Source organism: Canis lupus, chromosome 33 (genome assembly GCF_003254725.2).
Source record: "Canis lupus dingo isolate Sandy chromosome 33, ASM325472v2, whole genome shotgun sequence".
NCBI lineage: Eukaryota > Metazoa > Chordata > Mammalia > Carnivora > Canidae > Canis > Canis lupus.
In genome coordinates, this window is record NC_064275.1 from 16,204,041 (window position 1) to 16,226,932 (window position 22,892).

Genomic DNA, 22,892 nt, shown 5'->3' on the forward strand with positions numbered 1-22,892 from the left:
TCCATTTATGATAGTTAAGGAAGGCTCTTTGGATAGACCTACTGGAGATGTTTTGAAGAAAATATGCCATACATGCAATCATGCTGTTTTCCTAGAAAAATGAAGCCTCTTAGAAACTATGAAACTTGAAATGACAACGAAATGGCTATTTTTCACTCCTTATAAAGCATTTTTAAATTATAATATTTAGTATTGAAAACAGGATAATAAAGCAATACTTTCAGACACGACTTCTAGGAATATAAACTAACATAGCTTTCTAAAAAGAAACCCACACTTTCTGACATAATAATTTCCCATTTAGCACTCTGGATATGGATATAGTAAAACAATTAGACAAAGATTCCTGTATTAAGGTTTTTATTAAATTATTATTCAAAAAAGCAAATACTTGGAAAAAACACAAAAACTCATCAATGGAAAAAAGTTAACATAATTATACATTTATACTATGGAATGTTATGTATGCATCGAAATGTCTTCAAAGAATATTTTAAATCAAAGGAAAATACAAATGATGTGTTATTAAGTCAAACAGTAAGATTCAAAATTTTATATTCTGTGACCTCAATTGTCACAGATGCTGTGGTATGGCATGGATGCGGTGTGATACACACATATCACAAATTGTGTATGTGTGTATTGTATAAATGTGGCTGGGTACATACATGTTAACATAATGTTAGTAAATGTTAACAGCTGTTCCTTTAAGAGGTTAGAATTGATTTTTATTTTAGATCTCTATTTGTGTGTTTTCTCAGATTTTCTATAATCAACACATAATTACTTTTATGGCCTCAGAAACAGCATTAAACACACAAAGGCTGTTAGACTTGAGTTCAAGGTAAACATGTTCAGTGGCAGGAGCTGTGCAGGCAGGGAGCCCCTCTGGTGTGGACGGCAGGGGAGTCCACACTAAATCCTGCTCCTGTCAGTGAGTTTTCCTGCTTCATCGCTTGAGAAATCACACCCTTTCAGCCTCTTAGCTTATGTGTGTAACTTATTTTCTCATGGTCGAAGGGAACGATCAACAGGTTGAGCCTAACAATCATGATGGTGTAAAATTGTTTGTTGAGATCAGCTCCAGGCAGGAGAAAGGCTGGAAGTGCAGCTGATCCACTGCCCTTGACCACTGTATCCGAGGATTCTTTTTTTTTTTTTTAATTCAAATTCAATTTGCCAACACATAGTATAAGAGCCAGTGCTGGACAGCCCGGGTGGCTCAGTGGTTTAGCGCCGCCTTCGGCCCAGGGCCTGATCCTAGAGACCTGGGGTCGAGCCCCAGGTCGGGCTCCCTGCATGGAGCCTGCTTCTCCCTCGGCCTGTGTCTCTGCCTCTCTCTCTCTCTCTCTCTCTCTCTCATGAATAAATGAATCTTAAAAAAAAAAAAAAAAAAAAAAAGAGCCAGTGGTCATCCCATTCAGTGCCTGTCACCCAGTCACAGTCACCCCATCCCCCGGCCAGCTCCCCTTCTGCAACCGCGTTTCCCGGAGTTGGAGTCTCTCCTGCCCCGTCTTCTACCCCCCGCCCCCCATGATTCTCCCGCAGATCCCGGGCAGAGGGGCGGACGGCGCCCACGGCAGGAGCCCCCACCTCCCAAATACAAGTAAGGGGGAACCGTGGAGCCTTTCGCAGACTCGGGACATGCGGGAAGCTTGGAAGTAACCCTGAACCCCTAGAACAACGGTGTCTTCTGAATATTAAAAAAAAAAAAAAAAAAAAAAAAAAAGGTTCCTGAAACGAAGTTGCTTGGAGCGACTCCCCAGAGCAAGAGCCCAGGCTTCTGTTCGCAGGGGACGAGGAGGGACAGCGGAGCCTTCCTGGGCCCGGCAACCGCGGGGGGCGGGTCTCCCGAGAAGGGCCGCCCCCACCGCTCCTCTTGTCACCCACCCACCCCCCGTCCTTCTCCCTCTCTTCCCCCGCTCCTGCTCCCCCCTCCTCCCCTTTCCCCCCAATCCTCCTTCCCCCCCTCCTCCTCCTCCCTGCTCCACTCCCTTCCCCCCCACTCCTCCTCCCCCGCTCCTCCTCCCCTTTCTTCGGTCCTCCCCCCTCCTCCCCTCCTCCTCCCTCCTCTTCTTTCCTCGCAGCTCCTCCTCCTTCCTCCCTCCCCTTGCCTCCTCCCTTCCTCCCCCACCCCTCCTCCCCACTCCTCCTCCCCCGCTCCTCCTCCCCTTTCTTCGATCCTCCCCCCCTCCTCCCCTCCTCCTCCCTCCTCTTCTTTCCTCGCTGCTCCTCTTCCTTCCTTCCTCCCCTTGCCTCCTCCCCTTCCTCCCCCACTCCTCCTCCCCCGCTCCTCCTCCCCTTTCTTCGATCCTCCCCCCCTCCCCTCCTCCTCCCTCCTCTTCTTTCCTCACCGCTCCTCCTCCTTCCTTCCTCCCCTTGCTCCCTCCCCTTCCTCCTCCTCCCCCACCCCTCCTCCCCACTCCTCCTCCCCCACTCCTCCCCCTTCCCCCCACTCCTTCCCCCGACTCCTCCCCCTTCCCCCCTCCCCCCTCTTCCTCCCCCGCTCCTCCTCCCCCACTCCTCCCCATCCTCCCCCCCCCCCACCGCCTTGCTGCGGCCTCTGCGACCCGCGGCCTCCCTCCCCAGGCTCGGGGCTCGAGCTGGGCTGTCGGGGCGGCCTTCCGCCGGCGCCGGGGCTGGGAGCTCGGAGCCGGTTCCCCGCGGGAAGGCAGCGTTTCCCTGACCTCAGGCCAGAGCACGTGGGCCGGGGCCCTGTTTCTTGGCAGCATAAAAATTAGATCATGTTTAGTTATATTTAGCGGAATGCCCCTTTGGAGGTGAAGACGGGCCGGTCCTGCCTCCGCCCCACGCAGGCCCCGGGGCTCCCCCAGCGCGCGGCCCCGCCCGCCTCGGCTGCGGAACTCCGTGCGCACCTGCGGGGTCACCTACGGGGTCACCTGCGGACTCCTAGCAGCAGCCGCCGCCCAAGCTTAGGCCTTTTTATTTTATTTATTTATTTATTTATTTATTTATTTATTTATTTATTTATTCATTCATTCATTCATTCATTCATTCATTCATAGAGAGAGAGAGACAGAGAGGGGCAGAGACACAGGCAGAGGGAGAAGCAGGCTCCATGCAGGGAGCCCGACGTGGGGACTCGAAGCTTAGGCATTTATTTATTTATTTATTTATTTATTTATTTATTTATTTATTTATTTATTTATTTATTTAGAGAGACAGAGAGGGGCAGAGACACAGGCAGAGGGAGAAGCAGGCTCCATGCAGGGAGCCCGATGTGGGACTCGATCCTGGGACTCTAGGATCACGCCCTGGGCCCAAAGCAGGCACCAAACCGCTGAGCCACCCAGGTTCCCCTCCCCCCCAAGCTTATTCCTAAGGGAACTTTGGTATTTTCACTGCTAAGCTTTTGAAACAGTCTATATATTTGATAAGCAGAAAAAGAAAAAAGAAAGAAAAAGAAAATTAGCTCTGTCCTCCCTTATTTTTCAATGGTAGCCTTCATGTTTTGCAAAGGCAAACTAAAGACAGAAACGACTAATCTCAAATTGCAGGTGATGCGCAGTGCACATGTGAGCGATCAGCCCCGGTGGGGCTTCCCGGTGGGAAGGAGGAGCTGCAGGGGGCTTCTTGGGGTCTCCAGAGCCACTCTGGGGGCTTCCAGGAGCTCCAGGACGGCTCAAGGGCCCATAAGCGGCCTGCTGTGAATCAGAAGAGGGAATAGGATGAGAGCACAGGAATCTTTCTGAGGCAAGAGAAGAGTCTCAGGATGTCTTTTATTTATTTTTTATTTATTTATTTATTTATTTATTTTTTTATGGTCTGGCTGACACTGAAGCCCTTGCTCTTTTTTTTTTTAATTTATTTTTTATTGGTGTTCAATTTACTAACATACAGAATAACACCCAGTGCCCGTCACCCATTCACTCCCACCCCCCGCCCTCCTCCCCTTCTACCACCCCTAGTATACTTTCAGGGATCATTTCTATAGTTTGTTACTAGAGAAGTTTCTCTGAACGTGTAGGGTATCAGGATGTCTTTTAGAGGTGGTTGGTTCCCTGTCTAGGTTCCCTTGACTTTGCAAGACAGCCGAGCTGACTGAGATGAGCTCCCACCCTGCCCACTTTGGTGGCTTATCCTGCCTTTGAGTGAAGCACAGAACTGTCACCACCACTTCAGCACGACAGTGGGGACCGGCAGCTGTGCTCTGTGTGTGCCATGGCTATAGAGCAAAACCCAAGTTTCTAGCCTGAGGCAGTCATCTCTGAAACATATTACCTTGGTCAAAGAGAAGCAGAGCATAAGAATGTTCAGGAAGACTGCAAATCCATTACCCCAACGTAGATTCACTCAAAATACATGTCCAACAGTGCCACCTTTCTCTCTGCAAAGGGGACCACTACTACTAACCTGGATTGTAGATTTTATTCAATATGATTAAATATACTGTTTCCTAAAAATGGAAAACAAAAAGGAAGCTTTTTAAAAGTTATGATAGAATGCCTTGAAATGTATTATTGGGCTCATCATTGAAGAGAAGTAAGGATGTCTTAGTTCCATATTTATTATTCATTTCTTTCCCATGGCGATTTGGATAAACTTGTTTCTTTCTCCCTAGTCCTCTCCAAGAGTGGGAAAGGATTTCCTCACAGAATTTTAATGCAAGAAGTAACCCTAGAGAATGTCAAGCCCGAGGGTAGATTTACCAGAAAAATCCCACTTTTTTCAGATATTCAAAAGAACCTTAGAGCCAGCTTCCCTTCCTGAGAGAGACTCGTAAAGGTCATTGATTCCCTCATTTGAAGCATGATTTCACCCAGGAAGACTTGATGAGGTGGGGAAAAAAGCCAGATTTACTCAGGTACTTTTAATATAGAACAATGGGAAAAGAAATAGATCTATTAAATGGCTGATAAAAAAAAAGAAAACCAAAACAGTCATTCCAAATAATAGAGATGAGCCATGAAGTGTAAGTTTCCAAACAACATATGGTAATAATAATACAGAGAGCTAACCCTTATCCAGCACTTGCTTCATGCCAGGTGCTGCTCTGAGTGGCTCATATTTATATTGACTCATTTAATCCTTTTGAGGTAGGTGTGCTATTATTATCCACATGTCCAGATGAGAATCCTGCTGAAAGAGATGAAATAACTTGCCCCAAGTTATATATATAGAAAGTGCTAGAGCTGTATTCCTAGCTTCAGTTTGGCTCCAGGATCTGCCCTCTGAGCCACTACACACACAGTGCCTTGAATTAACAGTTATTCCTGCTCAGTGATTCCACTCTGTTACCCAAGAAAATCTCAGCAAGGGACTAGAGCAAGCATTTATTGAGCGCCTACTGTATGCCAACAATTGGGCCAATTCTCACAACTACCCAAGGAGATTTGTTACCCAAGAAAATCTCAATGAAAGATTTGAGCAAGCATTTGTCCTACAACTGTGTGCTAGTTGTTGGGTCAACTCTCACAGAGCTTGGAGGGGTATCTTCATGTTTATGAATGAGGGAATAGACTCAGAGAGTGAGGTTCAAGGAGGTGTAGTAACTTGCCCCAATTGCAGCGGGTCAAGAAAGAGTAGACATTTGAACATGTGTCTGTTTGATCTCGAATTTGTATTTATTCCCCTGTCCTACACTAAGAAGTACAGGCAAATAATCTAATATCTGAATTTGTTTTGCTCTCCAGATTTTTAGTTAAAAAAAAATCTACATTTATTAAATTGTCCACGTGAGATCTTTACTGAACACCATGACAATGGCCAGTTAACACTAACGACTCTATTTTGACCTTGTATCTTAAAAGACCTTTGCTTTGAAAGCAGTGGCCTGTAAAGTAGCCGAAAGGATAAACAATGTCATTCGGATTTTCAAGACAATACCTGGTCGAGTCATACAAGCGTCAGAGATGTACATATAATTGTGTGTCCAATCTAACTTGGAGGACCTTCTAGAAAGACAGGTTTCAGAAAAAGAGATCAGAGCCTGCCGTTTGAAATCAGCCATTTGCCACTCTACTCTGATTAGGGCTTCTTGCTTGACCAGTGATGAGCAGAAACCGAATTACAGACTTTGGCCTTTCCTGCAGGCCCTGTGATGCCAAAAAGCAGCTGATTTATCCGTCAGATCTGTGTACTAAATGAAATCGCCCAGATAAACAGATGGCCCGGCCACGGTGGTATTTCACAGCAACATGTGTTTGTTTGAATAACATGGTCATAAACCTTTCACTCTGGGTCTGAAATTAAATTGTGCCTTTTGGATCTTACCTGGGGCTACTCAAGAGAGGCTGAATTCAAATGTCACGTTTATGGCTGGGTTTCATCAGTAAATTCTACATAATTGTCTATATTCATTTATGAGAAGAACTTAGGACGTGTATCTTTTGAGTGTATGTGTGCGTTTGTGTGTCGAGGGGCAGGAGGTGGTGCTGTACACGAAGATCCACACCCTCCCAGTTCTGATTTTCAACTAAACAGATTACTGCTTCAGGGTTTTGCCTTATCAAATGAAAAAAAAAAAGGCTTCCCTGCCCTTCTGAGCCTGAAAGTTATACATTCTAACACAACAGCAGGCCTGGACTCTGGGATCCACTCTGCTACGAAGGTACTGATTGTCTCCTATATGTTAGAAAATCAGGAGAAGATAGGGAAAGAAGCACCTAGTATAGCACTCTGCCCCGATTGCCTAAATGCTAATCTGATGTTGTGGCTACGGCTCTTCACATTAATCCTCTCAGGTGAGCCACGGAGCTGGAGGTGCTATGATACACTCATCAGTGGTGAAGAGGCATGAATAAGAGGAAACACCAACGCCATTTGGTACTATTTTCTCCGCACAGTTCATATTTACAGAGAATAAGTAAGACTGAAATTTTTGCCTTGTTAAAATCATGCATTATTATTTGAGATAGTCTAATAAACCCCATCCTATTCTTTGTGTTTATCCAGCTGCTACCCACGAGAATAAAAGAAATAGCCATGATTGTTGTAACAGTGAATTGGTATTATGGAGATTATGTTCTCTTTTCTATTTACCATTATAATTTTTAATAACACTTTATTTTGAGATAATTATAGATTCACACGCAGTTGGAAGAAACAATGCAGAGCATTTTCTGTGTACCCTTCACCTCGGTTCTCCTACCAATAAAATCCTGAAAAAACCATAGTACAATGTCACAAGCAGGAAACTGACATTGATATAATTCACGGGCCTTTATTCAGATTCAGGTTTGAAATGCGGTCATTTTTGTGCGTGCACGTGTGTGTATTGCATTTAGTTCTATGCAGTTTTATCACATATGGAGATTTGTATGACTAACACCACAGTGAAGATACAAAATAATTCCATCACAAGCACCCCTTGTGCTATCCTCTTGTACCATAGCCACCTCCCTCCCTTTGCCCCTTTCTAACCCTAGTGGTTATTACCACTAATTATTATTATTACTGGTATTATAATTATTATTATTATTAGTGGTTATTACCACTAATCTGTTCTCTATCCCTCTAATTAGGTCATTTTAAGAACGCTACATAAATGAAATCATACAAGTATGTAACGTCTTGAGATTGGCTTTTTAACTCAGAATAACCCCCCAAGATCTATCCAAGGTGTATTCATGGTATAGATGTACCACAGTTTGTTTAGTCATTCACTTTGTTCAAGGCCTAAATGGTCAAAGAAACTGTAATCCACCCCCCTCTGCTAATTTTGGGCTTTTCTGAATAAAGCCATTATGAACATCTGTGTACAGGTTTTGGGGGGAACATGTTTTCATTTCTCTGGGGTAAATGCCCATGAGTACAATTGTTGGATTTTATGGTAAACCCATATTTAGTTTTGTAAGAGATTTCCATATTCTTTTCCAGATTGGCTGCACCATTTTACATTCCCAGCGGCAGCATGTTAGTTAGACTGGTCTGTAACAATAAAATCACATTCCCTACATCTTACATCTTTGATAACCTGGGCCAATTTAAGCCCTCTGTGACAGCTCTCCCTCATCATTTCTGGCTATGCTCACCCCTCTCTATCTTACATCTCATAATATTCGAACCCTTCATTAATACTGGTAGCCTTTCAATATTTAAATATTTCTTATTTTAAAGCTTCTCTTTCCAACTGCACTGAAAACTCCCTGAGCCCTAGGATCATTATTTTCATTTGGTATCTCCTCTGCAGCCCGGCACAGAAATTAGTAATCCGCAGATGGGTTTTTGAATGATTAAAGTCGAATAAAGAAGAAGTAATATGAGTCAATAAAATGTGTTGGAATTTTTAAAAAATGACCAACTTTCTCGTTAGAAGTGATGTTATCAGACTTAGGTAAATTCTAGAACCGTTGTTATTAAGCAGATTGCTCTGGATGCTGCACACTTACACATGTGATTATTCTATTTTGTCCCCCCAAATAACCTTGATGACCTTCTCTATGAAGATGTTAAACCATTAATGAAAGAGCGCACAGCACACTATCACATCAAATTTTTGCTTAAAATGGTTTAGATTACTGCTCTTTGTTGCTCTTCTCCAGGTGTTTCTTTGCCTCGCCATCCTGGCATTAGTTGGCCTGTTCTTCGTGTCAATGATGTGTTGGTTACGTGCTTAACAGCCAGCTCTCTGGAAGGAAAAAGAAAGGGCCCTGAGGTGCAGCCTTTGCCAGTGTCCCGCGATGTGGACTCTGAGGCTTCAGGCTACGGTTCGGACCTCACTGGACGCGGACTCAGGAGCAGGGGCTCGGGGGGGGGGGGGGGGGCAGCCAGCGGGGGACGCGGTGCACCTGACCAAGGGGCGCGGTCCCCAAGGTTCACCGACGTTCAAGTGAGTCATCTGCTCGCGGACACTGGGAGTTTGAATGACTTCAGTCTCCAGAATCTCTCTTGTCACCAGTAGCCGCGGGGTTGAAGCTCCCCCAGGGGCGCCCAGTCCACCGAGGCCCCGCGGAGGCCCCTCGTCCTTCGGTCTGTCCGCCCACCCCTCCCCGCACACCCCGGGCAACACAGGCCCCGTCGTCGCTCCTCCGCGCCTTCCGCGGTGCCCTCGGGTGCTCCGTGCCCTTGACGGCTGTAGCTCTCCTTGCTGCTCCCAGCCCCTGCCCCCCCGCCCCCCCGCGCCCCCAGACCCGAGTCTCGGGCGCACCTGGGGCCGCAGCAGCACCGGGAGCGGGTGTGGGCAGGACGGCCCGCCCGGGGATTCGGGGGGGGGGGGGGGGGCTGACCCACAGGTGCCGCCGCCTCCGCGGGGTTCCCCCCGCCCCCCCGCTCGCCTGGCCCGGGGCTTTGCAGCCTGTGGGGGCCCCGCGCAGGGCCACGGGGGCGGGGCTTGTCGGACCTGTCTCCTCCGTGGGAGGAGGTCACGGGATGGAGCCCCGCGCCACAGCCCGACCCAGGCCACGGCAGCCCCTCCCCCGAGCGGTCCTGGGTGCACGCCCCGCCCCCCGCACGCCCCGCCCCCCGCACGCCCGGCGCATGCCCCGCGCACGCCCCGCACGCCCCTTGGCCTCCTTAGCCCGCAGCCCTGCACACCCTCGGACCCCCGCAGCCCCGCAGCCCCTCACCGCCCCCTGCACCCCCACCCCGCCCCCCGGCCCGGAGCCCGCGAGCCTCTGGACGGCAGCGCCGCCCCGACCCAGGTGAGGCCTCGACGCGGACGCCTGCGTCGGGGGCGGGCGGGTGCGGACGTGTCCCCTCGGGACGCGGGACTCGGGGTGAGGCCCCTCGCGTGCCCCCCGCCACCTGCCAAGCCCGAGGGGCCGCCTCTTCCGTCTGCGCGTCCGCCCTCGGCGTGTGAAGCCGTCTGTCCGTCCGCCCTCCGCGTGCACGGCCGTCTGTCTGTCCGTGTCCGTCCCTCCTCCCTCCGCGTGCGGGGCCGTCTGTCTGTCCGCCCTCCGCGTGTGAGGCCGTCTGCCCGTCCCACCCTCGGCGTGTGAAGCCGTCTGTCCGTCCGCCCTCCGCGTGCACGGCCGTCTGTCTGTCCGTGTCCGTCCCTCCCTCCGCGTGCGGGGCCGTCTGTCCGTCCACCCTCGGCATGCGGGGCCGTCTGTCCGTCCGCCCTCCGCGTGCGAGGCCGTCTGTCTGTCCCTCCCTCGGCGTGCGGGGCTGTCTGTCCGTCCGCCCTCCGCGTGCGAGGCCGTCTGTCTGTCCCTCCCTCGGCGTGCGGGGCTGTCTGTCCGTCCACCCTCGGCATGCGGGGCCGTCTGTCCGTCCGCCCTCCGCGTGCGAGGCCGTCTGTCCGTCCCTCCCTCCGCGTGCGAGGCCGTCTGTCCGTCCGCCCTCGGCATGCACGGCCGTCTGTCCGTCCGCCCTCCGCGTGCGAGGCCGTCTGTCCGTCCGCTCTGCGTGAGGGCTGTCTGTCCGTGTCCGTCCCTCCCTCCACGTGCGGGGCCGTCTGTCCGTCCACCCTCGGCATGCGGGGCCGTCTGTCCGTCCGCCCTCCGCGTGCGAGGCCGTCTGTCCGTCCGCTCTGCGTGAGGGCTGTCTGTGACCGTCCCTCCCTCGGCACGGGGCCGTCCGTGTATTGTCATACTTGGTTATTGTTCAGACTCACTGGAGGCTTCCCTCTGCTTGACGTCAGGCTACGTGCTCTTGAACACAAAAGGAATCAAGAGACTGTCAGAGGATACAGTTAATTTCCAAGACCCATTTCTCCTCCTTCCTTAGAAATAAGGGCACTAATTTTGAGCTGGGCACAGGCCATGCAGCTAAGAAGCGATTTTTCTCAGCAAACCTGCAGTTAGTTCAGTGTGAATATGAGACTAAGTTTTCGTGATGAGATTTAAGGGATAAGGCGGACAGTTCCCTCCTTAAGGAGGAAAGACATGCTCTTCTTGATCCCTCCCTACGTCCTAATGATCCGAACGCATTTGTTGGCGGCTGGAGCTTTTGCAGTCATTTTAGATTTGGAGGAGAAAGGCCACAACCCTGTGTAATCTTACCCCTCACTGTATTTTCAACACTTAGCGCAAGGCATAAAATACAGTGGATATGCAGTAAATATGTATTGAATAAATGAATAAATATGATTTCTTTGATCATATTCTCTTCTCCCTATAATTTCTTCTTGGAGAAACTTGAGAGAACTGTATTCTAAGGAAGTAGTTATGATAATAAAGGTATCAGAGTTCCACATTTGCAGAGTCCTATGCCAAGCCATAAATCCTCTCTGGCCATTTAGACAATTAACTAGTTTTATAAAGCTATAGAATTATTTTGAAGTGCTATTGTGATTCTTGGGAGACTCACTGAAGATAAGGGCTTCATTATAGCATAAGGAACTCATGTAAGAGAATTTATATTACCCACTTGATACCAGACAAAAGATAAATAAGGACCGGATTCGTACAAATCTCCACCAATTCCAATACGCGAAGTTGGGGAAAAGAAGCAGGGGACCTAAGGAGGCCATGAGCGTAATTGGAGCCAGAAGGTAAAGCAAGATTAATCTCAAGAGAGGACTGAGGTCTGCTCTGGGGTGTGTTTTAGGATGGGGTTCTGGATCTGGGGCTGTTGCAGATGCAGCTTTTCCTCTTGGAGTTCTTTACGGGTGTCATTCTATCCCTGGTAATTCCTGCAATTTCATGACTGAACTTAAAAGTTCATTTTGGTAGCAGCCGTCCCGGGTCGTCAAAATATTATTGCTTTAAGGTGTAAACTATATTAAAGCGTTTGAGAACAGAATCAATACATTATTTAGTATATTTCCAAATGATCATTTAGAGCATCCTAAACACAAACTTCCAATATTCCTAATAAATTGCTCATGCAAAATAGCATTAGTATAGGATCTTCAGACAAAGTAATAGCATATTGTTCTTACCTTACTGGTTTGAAAGATAATGCTCAGCAACATCCAATAAAGTATCTTGAAATATTATGCATACCCAGTCTTACTGGATCCCAGATGGATTCATTGCCTAATATTTACAAAAGATGGATTCTTTGGTAAGTGTTTAATGGTGTTTTTTTTTTTTTTTCAGTAGCTAATGCCGAAATTTCAGGAGAGAAATTTGGTGCTGGAAATATTTACTATAGTGCTGGCACATAAACCAAGAGCTATTAGACTTTAATGCCTTTTTCCCTAAACTTTTTATAGCCTTTCATTTTTAATCGCTGCCAATCTGCTGATTTTATTTTAAATAGATACTTCAAGACTGTGCTTTGTCAAAACAGACAGATGTATCATTAAATTCCCTCCCAAATTACACATTAGGCAATGTCTTTGTTTCATGTGCTACTGAGGTATTTGGATTTGTTATAATCTGGACTAAAAAGGAGGCCAGAAAGCTGATTTGCAGAGCAAAGAGCTCTATAATTTAGAATTGATTGTTCTGATTGCATATGGCTTTGTGAAATGCCAATTAGCCCAACCGGGGGTGGTCATGGTTCTGTGTGCTGTTCTTGCAGGTCATTCTGGCAGTGGTTTGTAGGACGGGGCTGGTGGAAGAGTCCATCCTGGAAGTCTCTGGAGTCGCTTTTTCTATCAATTTTCTCTTAAAGGGGTGAAGGATAATTTGGGCACTTCTCAAATGTTCCTTCTCAGCTGTATTGTGTAGTAGCTTCCTATTAACTGTTGCTGAAATGAATTGTCATAAACTTAGTGGCTTAAAACAACGCAAATTTAATATTTGACAGTTCTGGAGGTCAGAGTCTGAAATGGGTCTTACCTGGGTTAGAATTAAGGTGTCAACAGGACCGCAATCCCTCTGGAGGCTTTAGGGAAGAATCTGTTTCCTTGCCTTTTTGAGTCTCTAAAGGCCGCCTACATTCCTTGGTTTGTGGCCTTTCCTCCATCTTCAAAAGCAGCATTGCACTGGAGCATCTACATTTTCTTTTGCTCTGACCTTCTTGCCTCCATCTTTCACTTATAAGAACCCACGTGACTACACTGAACCCACCAAGAAAATACCGAATTATCTCCTCATTGCAAGATCCTTAATCTAATCACGTCTGCAAAGTCCTTTTTGCCACGTAAGGTGACATTTTCGCAGGTTTCAGGGATTAGAACATGGATGTCTTTGGGAAGGGTCATTATTCTGTCTTCTACAGAGTACTTAGTGAATGCATATTAAGCTACTTGTGTCTTTAAAACCTTTTTCTAAAGGTGAAAACCCTTGATAGATTTTCTTTCAGTCTGGACAGCTCTGTTGGAAAAGCAATCTTTTTACCAAATAAGCCTAGGTACTGATGTTAGTAAATGAGAAGAAATAGCGGTTATCTTGAGAAGAGAAGCCTGTCTTCCAATAAGGGAACCATCGAAGAAAATCGAAGTTCTGTGAGAACTAGACACATATCTTTGTCCATGACACCCAGGCCATGACACATAGGACAGCAATGCCATAATATTGTCTTCAGTGACCTTTTGTTTTCTTATCCTATAAAGAAAATTCCAGTCCCTTATTTCAAAATCAGGAGAGAAAAGCATTTAAAGAAAGGACATCTGGTATACCATGCTTATCATGTTTGCATTGTTTCAACTGGGTCAAAGATTGAAGTTAAAAAGATAATTTGAAATCTTCAGAAAAGGCATCTCTGGAAGGAAAATATGAAAACTAGCATTGGAGACTCTCATAATGGGGATGGTGAAGAAATATCTGTCAACTTTGGCAGCTGCCCTATTCGTGAGTGGTATGGTTTCCTGAGTTGTGTGAAATGACTGTTCCTCAGAGTAAGCCAGCAGCTGAGCAGAATCTAGTTGGTTTGATTGAAGGAAGACACGGGAAAAAAAGCAAGCCCTGCATTTTGTGTACATCCTGTCACTGGAGAAGCCTGTGTGTTGTCATTAGTAAGCCTTACTAAATCCTGAAAATGTTCTCTTTGCTTCTAAAACCTTTCCTACTTTGGAGACTAAATGTTCTTTCTGTTCCTTATATTGCCTCTAGGGTACATTTAAACCTTCTTTTCACTACCTGAAGTTTGTCATGTGTTGACCACTTTGGTTTTTGCTGAGCTGAATGATATCCCACTGGGTTCTAGAGGCTCCTCAATCAGTGGCTTACTGGAGATCCCTTGTGACCACTGATTTAGGTTTTCTCTTACCCACGAGGAAGAGTTAGAGACATTTTTACGTTTCATCTAAGTTCTTTGGACCCCTAAAGAAGGATCTGTGCAGGCCTCCCTGTGTGTTTCCATCATCAGAGTCTTTTTGGCTTCCTCTCTGGGGACAGGTCCTGGCACCTGATGCCAACACGTGTCACAAACAGGGGTAGATGTTCTACTTTTAGGGTAATTTTGTCTTTTTCTTTTTTCCTAGCAGATTAAGAAGAAGGTATTGATATTTATTTCCAGGGCCTCTTTTTCCCTATGTAAAGTGTTAGGATCATTAATGTCCAAAACTTTTTTTTTATTAATTTTTTCTTTCTTCAAATTTTCATTTACTGAGGCTCTACTATTATAAGGCACTGTGCTTGGAATTCATAGGGATTCTGTATCTGAGTCCAAAGAATAAGCTGCATGAACATGCAGAAAAAAGAAGATTTTTCTCTAAGATTCTAGACTTGAGTGTGTTATGATATCACCAGCACAGTGTGATCCTGAGCAAATCCCATCCTGTCTCAGGACCTCTGTTCCTCCACTGTGAATGAAGGTGGCAGTGGCTGATCTCCAAGGTGATGCCTTGGATATGTAGGTATATAGTTCTCCATGCCTACCCTGTTTCTAGTGATAGGAAAACCTTAGGAAAGATGGGATGGAAAGATGGCTTCTAAACATTTGTTGTTGTGTTTGTTTGTTTGTTTGTTTTAATGGGGAAAATGCCCTTTACTTCTCCAAGATAAAAAAACATTTCCCTCTCAGTATATGTCAGGAATCAGATATGAAACCTGTATAAAATAAACCTACGGTGAATAAATAGAATGCTGTTATTATTAAAATAAGATAGTAGCAATTTTTAGAAAGTTAGCCAACTTTTTTTTAATTGCAAAGGTAGTCCATACTCCCTGTCAAAAACTTAGAAAATAACAAAAAGCAAAGAAGGGAGGGATACCGTTTAGCAGTGATCCCTGTGTTTAGAGATATCCACTGTTAACCTTTTTCACTGGGCTTCCTTGGAGTCTCGTGGTTCCTCATGTGTCCCCCTACAGTTTATCTATCGAAGCCTCACCCCCAGTGTGACAGTATTGGGAGGGGGCCTTTGGGGATGAGTAGATCACCAGGATGGAGCCCTTGTGAATGAGATCAGTGCCCTTAAAAAAGAGACCCCAGGAAGCTCCCTGACCCCTTGTGTTATGCAAGGCCACAGCGAGGAGACAGTTGTTTATGAACCAGCAAGCGGATTCTTGGCAGACACCAAATCTACCGGTGCCTCAATTTTGAACTTCCCCAGCCTCCAGAACTGTGAGAAATAAATATTTATTGCTTCCAAGCCACCCAGTGTGTGGTATTCCATTACAGCAGCCCTAAAGGACTTTTTCCCCATAACATTGTACTGTCAGTAATTAAAAAGTGATATATGCCTATTGTTTATAATTTTGGAAACTATTCAAACTATAAAGAAGAAAAAAACCAAGCCCCTTAATCTTCACTTTCATACTTACGTTGAGACTGGTGAGTGTTTGGTCTCTTTGCCACTTTGTGCTTCATGCTTTATTCTTCTCCAAGATCTCGTTTGAGACTTGGCACTATTTTCAGGCAGCATTGTTGCTGCAGAGAGGCGTGACATTCTCCTCTTTAAGCACAGGTAGCACAGCATGTGGCTCCTGCCCTGTGGACACTTCCCTCGGCTGGCACAGTGATTAACCTGGCATCAATTACACTAAGTGCTGTTTAAGGAGAGAGGACGTGCAACCTGGAAATTAAACCATTAGCACTAAATTAAGGCCACTGTGGAACAGTCAAAGCACCTTTTAGACACAAACGTGCTTTCTTCTCTGTCTTCGTGCTTGACACAGAGATTTGGTGAATTCATCCCAGTTAAGCTGAGTTGGTCAGGTACATATTTGAACAAGCATGTTCACCAGGACCACCTCTGGTTTCAAAAGAAGTTTCTACTACTCTATGCTAAGGCAGTGGCTGCCACGCTGTGCAGAGTTTATAGAGAATTCCCTCCCCCTAACAAATCCCCACATCTGTGATGCTCCCTGTTTGTTACTAAGCTCTGTGTGTGTGTGGGAATGTGTGTACACGAGTGTGTGCCTCTGTATGCATGTGAAAGTTCATAGACAGCTAGACGTTTTTAAGTACGCCAGCCTATTATTACAAGTTATGAGTAGTGTAGAAAGAATTTATAAAGGGATTTGAAGCCAGAATGCATTACTCTTTGTAGCTGATATGTGCAGGAATCTGGCTGTGGTTGTCTTCCTGCATAGAAGGCTTTCCTGTGTCACCCAATTTACAATAACACTCTATCTACTAATATTTATTGAGGGCCCACCATGTGTCTCTGCTGGGCATTGGGGCTACAACAGGGAAAAGACAGACAAACTGTGCTCTCCCAGAATTTATGCTCTAGTGGAGAGAGGCAAACAAACAAACAACAACAACAAAAAGATGTTAATAACTGTTGGGGAGAGACACAGCAGGGGGCCAGGGCGTGCATATGAATGTTGGAGGGTGTTGGTGTGGAAGGGTTTGAGGATGGGTATTTTATTTTGATGTAATTAATTAATTAAAGATTGTTTCTTTATTTTGACAGAGACAGAGGACAAGCAGGGGGTGGTGGCAGAGGCAGAGGGAGAAGCAGACTCCCCACTGAACAGGGAGCCTGAAACAGGCTCGATCCCAGGACCCTGGGATCTTAACCTGAGCTGAAGGCAAATGCTCAACTGACTGAGTCACCCAGGTGCCCCTATTTATGTATTCAGCTAAAGATTTTTATTTATTTATTTATTTGAAAGAGAGAGAGAGCACAAGCAGGGTGGGGAGGGGGAAAAGGAGAGAGAGAAGCAGACTCCTTGCTGAAAGGGAGTCCTACACAGGGCTTGATCCTGAGATCAAGACCTAAGCTGAAGGCAGATGCTGCACCGACTGAGCCACCCAGGTGCCCCAAGGGTGGGTATTTAAATAGTGACCACAAGTGTGACAAATCACGTTCACCATAAATGTGAGTGATAAAGGAGGCTTGTGAATGGAGACCTAGAGCCTATGAGGAGGGGAGTCAAGCAGCCACCTAGAGGAAGAGTGATGGATGCAGAGGGCTCAGCATGTGCAAAGGCCCTGAGGGAGATGCAGCCCAGATGTATACTTGAGGAAGAGCAAGGAGGCTAGTATGGCTAGGATAGGGAAAGTGGTAAGAGGTGAGATCAGAGAAGAGTCAGAGGATGTTGTTTTATACCAGGGTCCACCTGGTGAAATAACAATTCTTCTAGATGCTCTGTGGGTATCATTCCACTCACACTTTGACCCAGTGTACTTTGATTCCTGGAAAAAAAATTATACAAAAGAAATTTCGGCCAATGGACTGGTGAGCAGTTGTTCTCCTATTTGGTAATCTGGGTAGGTATATTCGTGTGTTGCTCTTCCACTGCTGCATAATAAAGTGCGACACATTCGGTGGCTTAAAACATTGCCCATTTATCATCTTTAATTTCTGTGGCTCAGAAAGCCAGGCATGGATTAATTGGATCCTCTGCTCAGGCTCTCACAAACCAAAATCAAGGTATTGATTGGTTTGTATTCTTATCTGGAGGCTCTGGAGAAAAATCGGCTTCCAGGCTGGTTCAGGTGGTTGGCCAAATTTAGTTCTTTATAGTCAGAGGACTGAGAGCTTTATTTCCTTGCTGTCAGCCAGGGCCTACTCCCAGTTTCTAGAATTCCCTACAGTTCCCTGCCACATGGCATCCTCTGTTTTCAAAGCCTTGGAAGGAGAATCTCCCACTCATAGTTCCAGTCTACTATGCCAAGAAGGCCCAGTCCCATTTAAGGGTTCATCTGGTTAGGCCAGACCCACCAAGGGTGATCTTTCCACGTTAGAGTCAACTGATTAGGGAAATTCATTACATCAGCAAAATCTCTTCATAGCAGCACCTGGATTGGTGTTTGACTGAATTCCTGGCAGAAGGTGCTTATTCACTGGGGGCCAGGAACCCTGGGGGTCAGCCTAGATTTCTGGGTACCATAGTGGGATAACCTACAACTAGGTAATAGGAGGGGGATGTTTATAGCACACTCAGGCCTAAATCCAAATTTACATTGGAAATGGCTAAAGTGGGTGAGTTGAAAAGATGGGGAGCTTTAACAGTGGTAACTTGGAATCACCACTGGTGGGGGTGTGAGAAATGGGAAGAGGAAACTTGAATTTGTTGAATATGACTGGGGACTACTAGAAGGCATGAGCACTGGGATGAATAGGGAAGGTAAGAGACTGTAGGGGGACCGGGGCTGCCTAAGAAGATGGAAGATTTGGGGGTTGGGAACAATGGGTTTCAACCTCAGGGCTGGCAGAGGAGAGAAGTCTGGGAAGAATTCCATCTGGGAAGAGGTGTGGCCAAGGTGCCAGCCCAGACCTTTCCAGAGCCCCATGCAAGTCTGCTAACCCAGTGTCACTCAGAGCATGGCCCGTGAATCCCGGCAGTGGTACCACCTGGGGCTTGTTAGCCATGAAGACTCAGGGTCCCACCTGAGACCTCCCGAATCAGGATCTGCATGTTACCAACATTCCCTGGTGACTCATGTGTGCGTGAAAGTTTGAGAAGCCCTGCTCTCTGCCCAGCTGCGGCTCGGGATGAAACCTATTATTGAGGCTTCTCCGTAACCTGACAAAAGTTCTGCACTCAAGGAGATCTTCTGAGTCTCCAGCAGCCAGAACAGTTGGTTGGTTGGTCGCTCAGCCTTCTGTCATCCAAGGCACAGAGTCACAATTCTAAACGCCTGCTAGGTGGCACCTCGGTGGCCCTGTGCCACTCCCTGCAGAGTTCTACCACCACCCCAGGTTTCTGTCATTTTGGCTTCTCCCCAAAGGTGGGCTTTAGAAAGGAATGTAAGATCCTTTGGGATGCAAAGACTTGCATGATGCCATGGCCATCACAGAGTCTCAGAGTGCAGGCCAGATGTGAGAATTTAGGAGGCAGGACAACTCAATCTGCCCAAGTCGATCAAGCAGAAAGATTCTCCGTGAGAGGCCAGACGCCGTGAGGGAGGCCCGTGGGAGCTAGCCAGACTGGAGAGGGCCATCCATCTTGTGAGCAGCTTCTTTAGCTCTTCAGAAACAATGAGTCTGTCCAGCGGGATGTGACTAAGTGGCTTGAAGTTACAGAGCTGAATGCCAACCGAGGGCCTGTCCCCACTAAACACAGCTGCCAGCAGCCTCCGCACAAAACCACCCAACAAGATGAATGGCCAGGCCGCCTTAGGACCTCACTGCAGCTTGTCCCTCTCCCAGATGACATGCCAGACATCTGCTATGTTGAGATATTATTAAAAAAATTGTTACAAATCAATGAGGGTGGACCATGGGCTGGGTACAGTGGTCTGTGTTGTACAGGATTTTCTCTCGTGAGCCCCACCCCCGTTCTAGGCAGGCACATATTGCACAGATGGGGACACGAGGGCTCAGAAAGGAAAACCACTTGGAGAGTGAGTCCTGAGGCCAGTATTCCTACTTGGCTCTTTCTGACTCCAAATCCACGTTCGCAATAGGGCCGTCATCTGAGTTTATGTTGGCCATCCTCTCTCTATCTGCTGCAGAAAGAGTCTACACAGGACATGTTCTCCAGCAGTGGGGGCATCTGTAGGCCCCACTCTAACCGCAGAGCCCAGTGCTCCAAGCCTGGAAACCTTGAAAGTTGCTCTGTGCTAGAGAGAGCGATGGCTAGGAAATGCATTACAACACTTGAAAGACCTGTAAGTATTTATGTTTTGAATTATATGAGGGTACGCTAGGTCTCATAAATACAAGGATGACCAGAAGCAGCAGTTTTTTTAACTTGTTTACTTACCCTAATATTCATTTATCTTTGCAACCACTTTGTGGAGTTGACATAACTCGAGACAGCCTCAAGTATATGAGGTCTCTACAAATGGTGGCATTTAGTGCTCGTAAGTTCCGTGCACGTATGTTATCTGATCCACAGCAATCTTGTGAGATACACCGGCCACGGGTGGCTCTGGGCACTTGGGATGTGGTGAACCCAGAATGAGTTGTGCTGTGTGAGGACAAAATCCTCACTGAGTTTCAGGGACAGAGTAGGAGAGACACTGTAAAATATCTCTTTAATAAATTTTCATATTAACTCCATGTTGAAATAGTTATATTTTGTATGTGTTGGGTTAAAATAGCTGGTTAAAATTATTTTCACCTGTTTCTCTTTACTTTTGAATGCAGCTGGTAGAAAATGCGCAAGCGTATGTGCAGCTTGCCTTTGCGTCTCGTAGATGTGCCTAAAGTCTGAAGTTGATAGCAGGGTGAAGATGTTTAAGAAGGTCCCCAAGGCTCCTTCCAATAGAGCTAAAGAAAGCCATCCCTTTATCCAGTGACTGAACTGCATGGCTTAACCGTGGGGCTCCGTGGGATGGTAGTTCTCTGCGTCCACTTGTGCGCTGACCACTTGGAGGTCCTGGTCAGATCCTGCTCTGATTCAGTAGGTCTGGGGATGGGACCTGAGCTTCTTATTTGTAACAAGTTCCCGGGTGATGCGGATGCTGGGGTTCCATGTACCGACTCTGAATAACAGGAATCCCTAAAAGATGAACAGAAACCCTAAAAGATGAACAGAAACTGTGTGCTTTGGGGCAAGAGACTCTCAGTGCTTCTCAGGCCTTGCCATGAACACAATAACCGAGGCACAAGCCTGTCCCGGTTGTTGACACCCCCATTCAGCACGCACCACCCATAGATGAAGGGAACCAGCTTGTATGTGCATGTGGGCTGGTATGTGACACGCGGAGCCCGCAAGAGGAGCAACACAAGTGTGGTGTGCCATGTGTGTGTGGAGGGGGGAGGAGGGGAGGAGGGTCTTGACAAGGTGAGCTATTAGAGGCAGGAGTGCCTCTTAAAAACTCAGTTATTTGTATGTTAACAGCCCTCTGAGTTCTGGCTGTACAATTGACGTTTTAAACTATTTTCATGTCTACATAGAATGGAAAGTTTTTTTTTTTTTAATGACTAGATGTTATTTTCCCAAATGGGGCTTTAGGTGAGAGGCTTACTGGGGAAAGGGTTTGATTGAACCAAGCAACAAATAAAAGCTTTAATAACCTCTCATCTTTTCAGTTGAGAATGTTTCTAAAGTCAGCCTGGCATTCTTCTTTATGTTAGTTCTGGCTAAGGTCAGTTAATGAAACTCAGATATTTTTCTGTCTTTTATTTAGTTAGGGATTTTTTTTTTCTCCCTTCATGCAATCCTCAATTGGAGTGTTTCGTGGGATAGTCTAAATCCTTTTTTTTTTCTTTTACCTTTTCTTTTCTTTTCTCCTCCCCTACCCTCTTCCTCTTCCTCTCTTCTTTTTTAGCACTTTCTTGGAATCTCCTTTGGCTTCCAACTGCTTGTTTCGGGAGCTGGCTTTTGTGCCGGAAGCCCTGGGCTTGGACAAGTCTTACTTAGCACAGTATTTTTGTGCAGCCCCTAGGAACTGAAGTGAGTCCTCAGAGGAGAGCAGCTGTTCAGCACAGTGGAACAGAGGCCCGGCTGCTGTGGGACTCTCACAGGCCTTGGGCTGGAGCCTCCTCCACGTTTCTAATGTCAAGTGGGCATTCTTCCCAGGCAAACCGTCTCAGCCAAGCGCAGGCATCTTCTTGCTTAGCACAAACTTACTATTCCTCTTTAGTCTCTTGCCTCTCCTTAAATCCAACATTATCTTGTAGCCCATCCAGGGACTAGCCTTTATGCCGCAATTTGCAGAAAATTCCGGTAAGGGCTGGATGTCAGAATTCATAGTCACTTCATAAACTGGCTTGTTAGGAAGGCAAAACCTGATTGTTTTCAAATAAAACTCAAGAAGCCAATAGATTGTGTTTGAGGAGTAGTGGGCGGGTGGGAAGTGGTGCGCAGTGTGGCTTTTGAGAGTAGAATGCTGTGTCTGCGTTTTCCCATGCTCTGTTTCTTGAAATAGACTTTATTTTTTATAGAGTAGTTTCAAGTTCACAGCTATATTGAACCAGAGGTTCTGAGATTTCCTTTTACCCCTTCCCCCACACATGCCTCGCCTCTTCCAGTCTCAACAGCGCAACCAACAAACCTGCATTGACACACCGTTGTCACCTAGAGTCCGCAAGTTGGTGTTAGGCCTCAGTCTGGCTACTGTACATTCTGTGGGTTTGGACAAAATGTATAATAACATGGACCCACTGTTAGAACATCATAAAGAGTATTTCTGCGGCCCTAAAACTCTCTTCTTCATCTCTCCCTCCCCCAACCCCTGGCAACCCACCAATCTTTTTATTGTTTCTATAGCTTTGCCTTTTCCAGAATGCCATATAGTTGGAATCATATAGTATGTCGCCTTCTTAGCTTCTTTCAGTAATAGGCACTTAAGGTTCCTCTGTGTCTTTTTGTGGCTTGATAGTTCATGACTCTTTAGTGCTGAATAACATTCCATCGTCTGGATGTGTCATAGTTTATCCATGTTCACCTACTGAAGATATATTGCTTGCTTCCAAGTTTGGGTAATTGTGAATAAAGCTGCATACATCAGCGCGAAGGGTTTTGTGTGAGCGCAAGTTTTCCACTCCTTTGAGTAAATGCTGGATGGTATGGTAGAGTATGCTTAGCTCCGTAAAAAAAAAAAAAAAAAAAAAAAAAGGAACACCAAACTGTCTTCCTAAGTGGCGGTACCATTTTGCATTGCCACCAGCAGTGAATGAGCGTTCCCGTTGCTCCACATCCTTGCCAGCACTTGGGGTTTAAGTATTCTGGATTTGGGCTGTTCTGATAGAAGTGTCAGAGTTTGTGTTTGAACTTGTGTTTCCCTGATGACCTGTGATGTGGGAGCAACTTTTCATGTGCTTCTCTGCCATCTGTGTATCTTCTTTGGTGAAGTGTCCAATAAAGTTC

The 22,892-nt window shown here is 46.5% G+C and overlaps 1 protein-coding gene and 1 pseudogene across 4 annotated transcripts in view; both read left to right on the forward strand.

Moving 5' to 3' along the window:
* Positions 1-22,892, forward strand: part of NECTIN3 (nectin cell adhesion molecule 3) — a 294,923-nt gene that overhangs the window by 130,989 nt on the left and 141,042 nt on the right. The window lies entirely within an intron of this gene.
* Positions 3,927-4,062, forward strand: LOC112641654 (small nucleolar RNA U3; annotated as a pseudogene).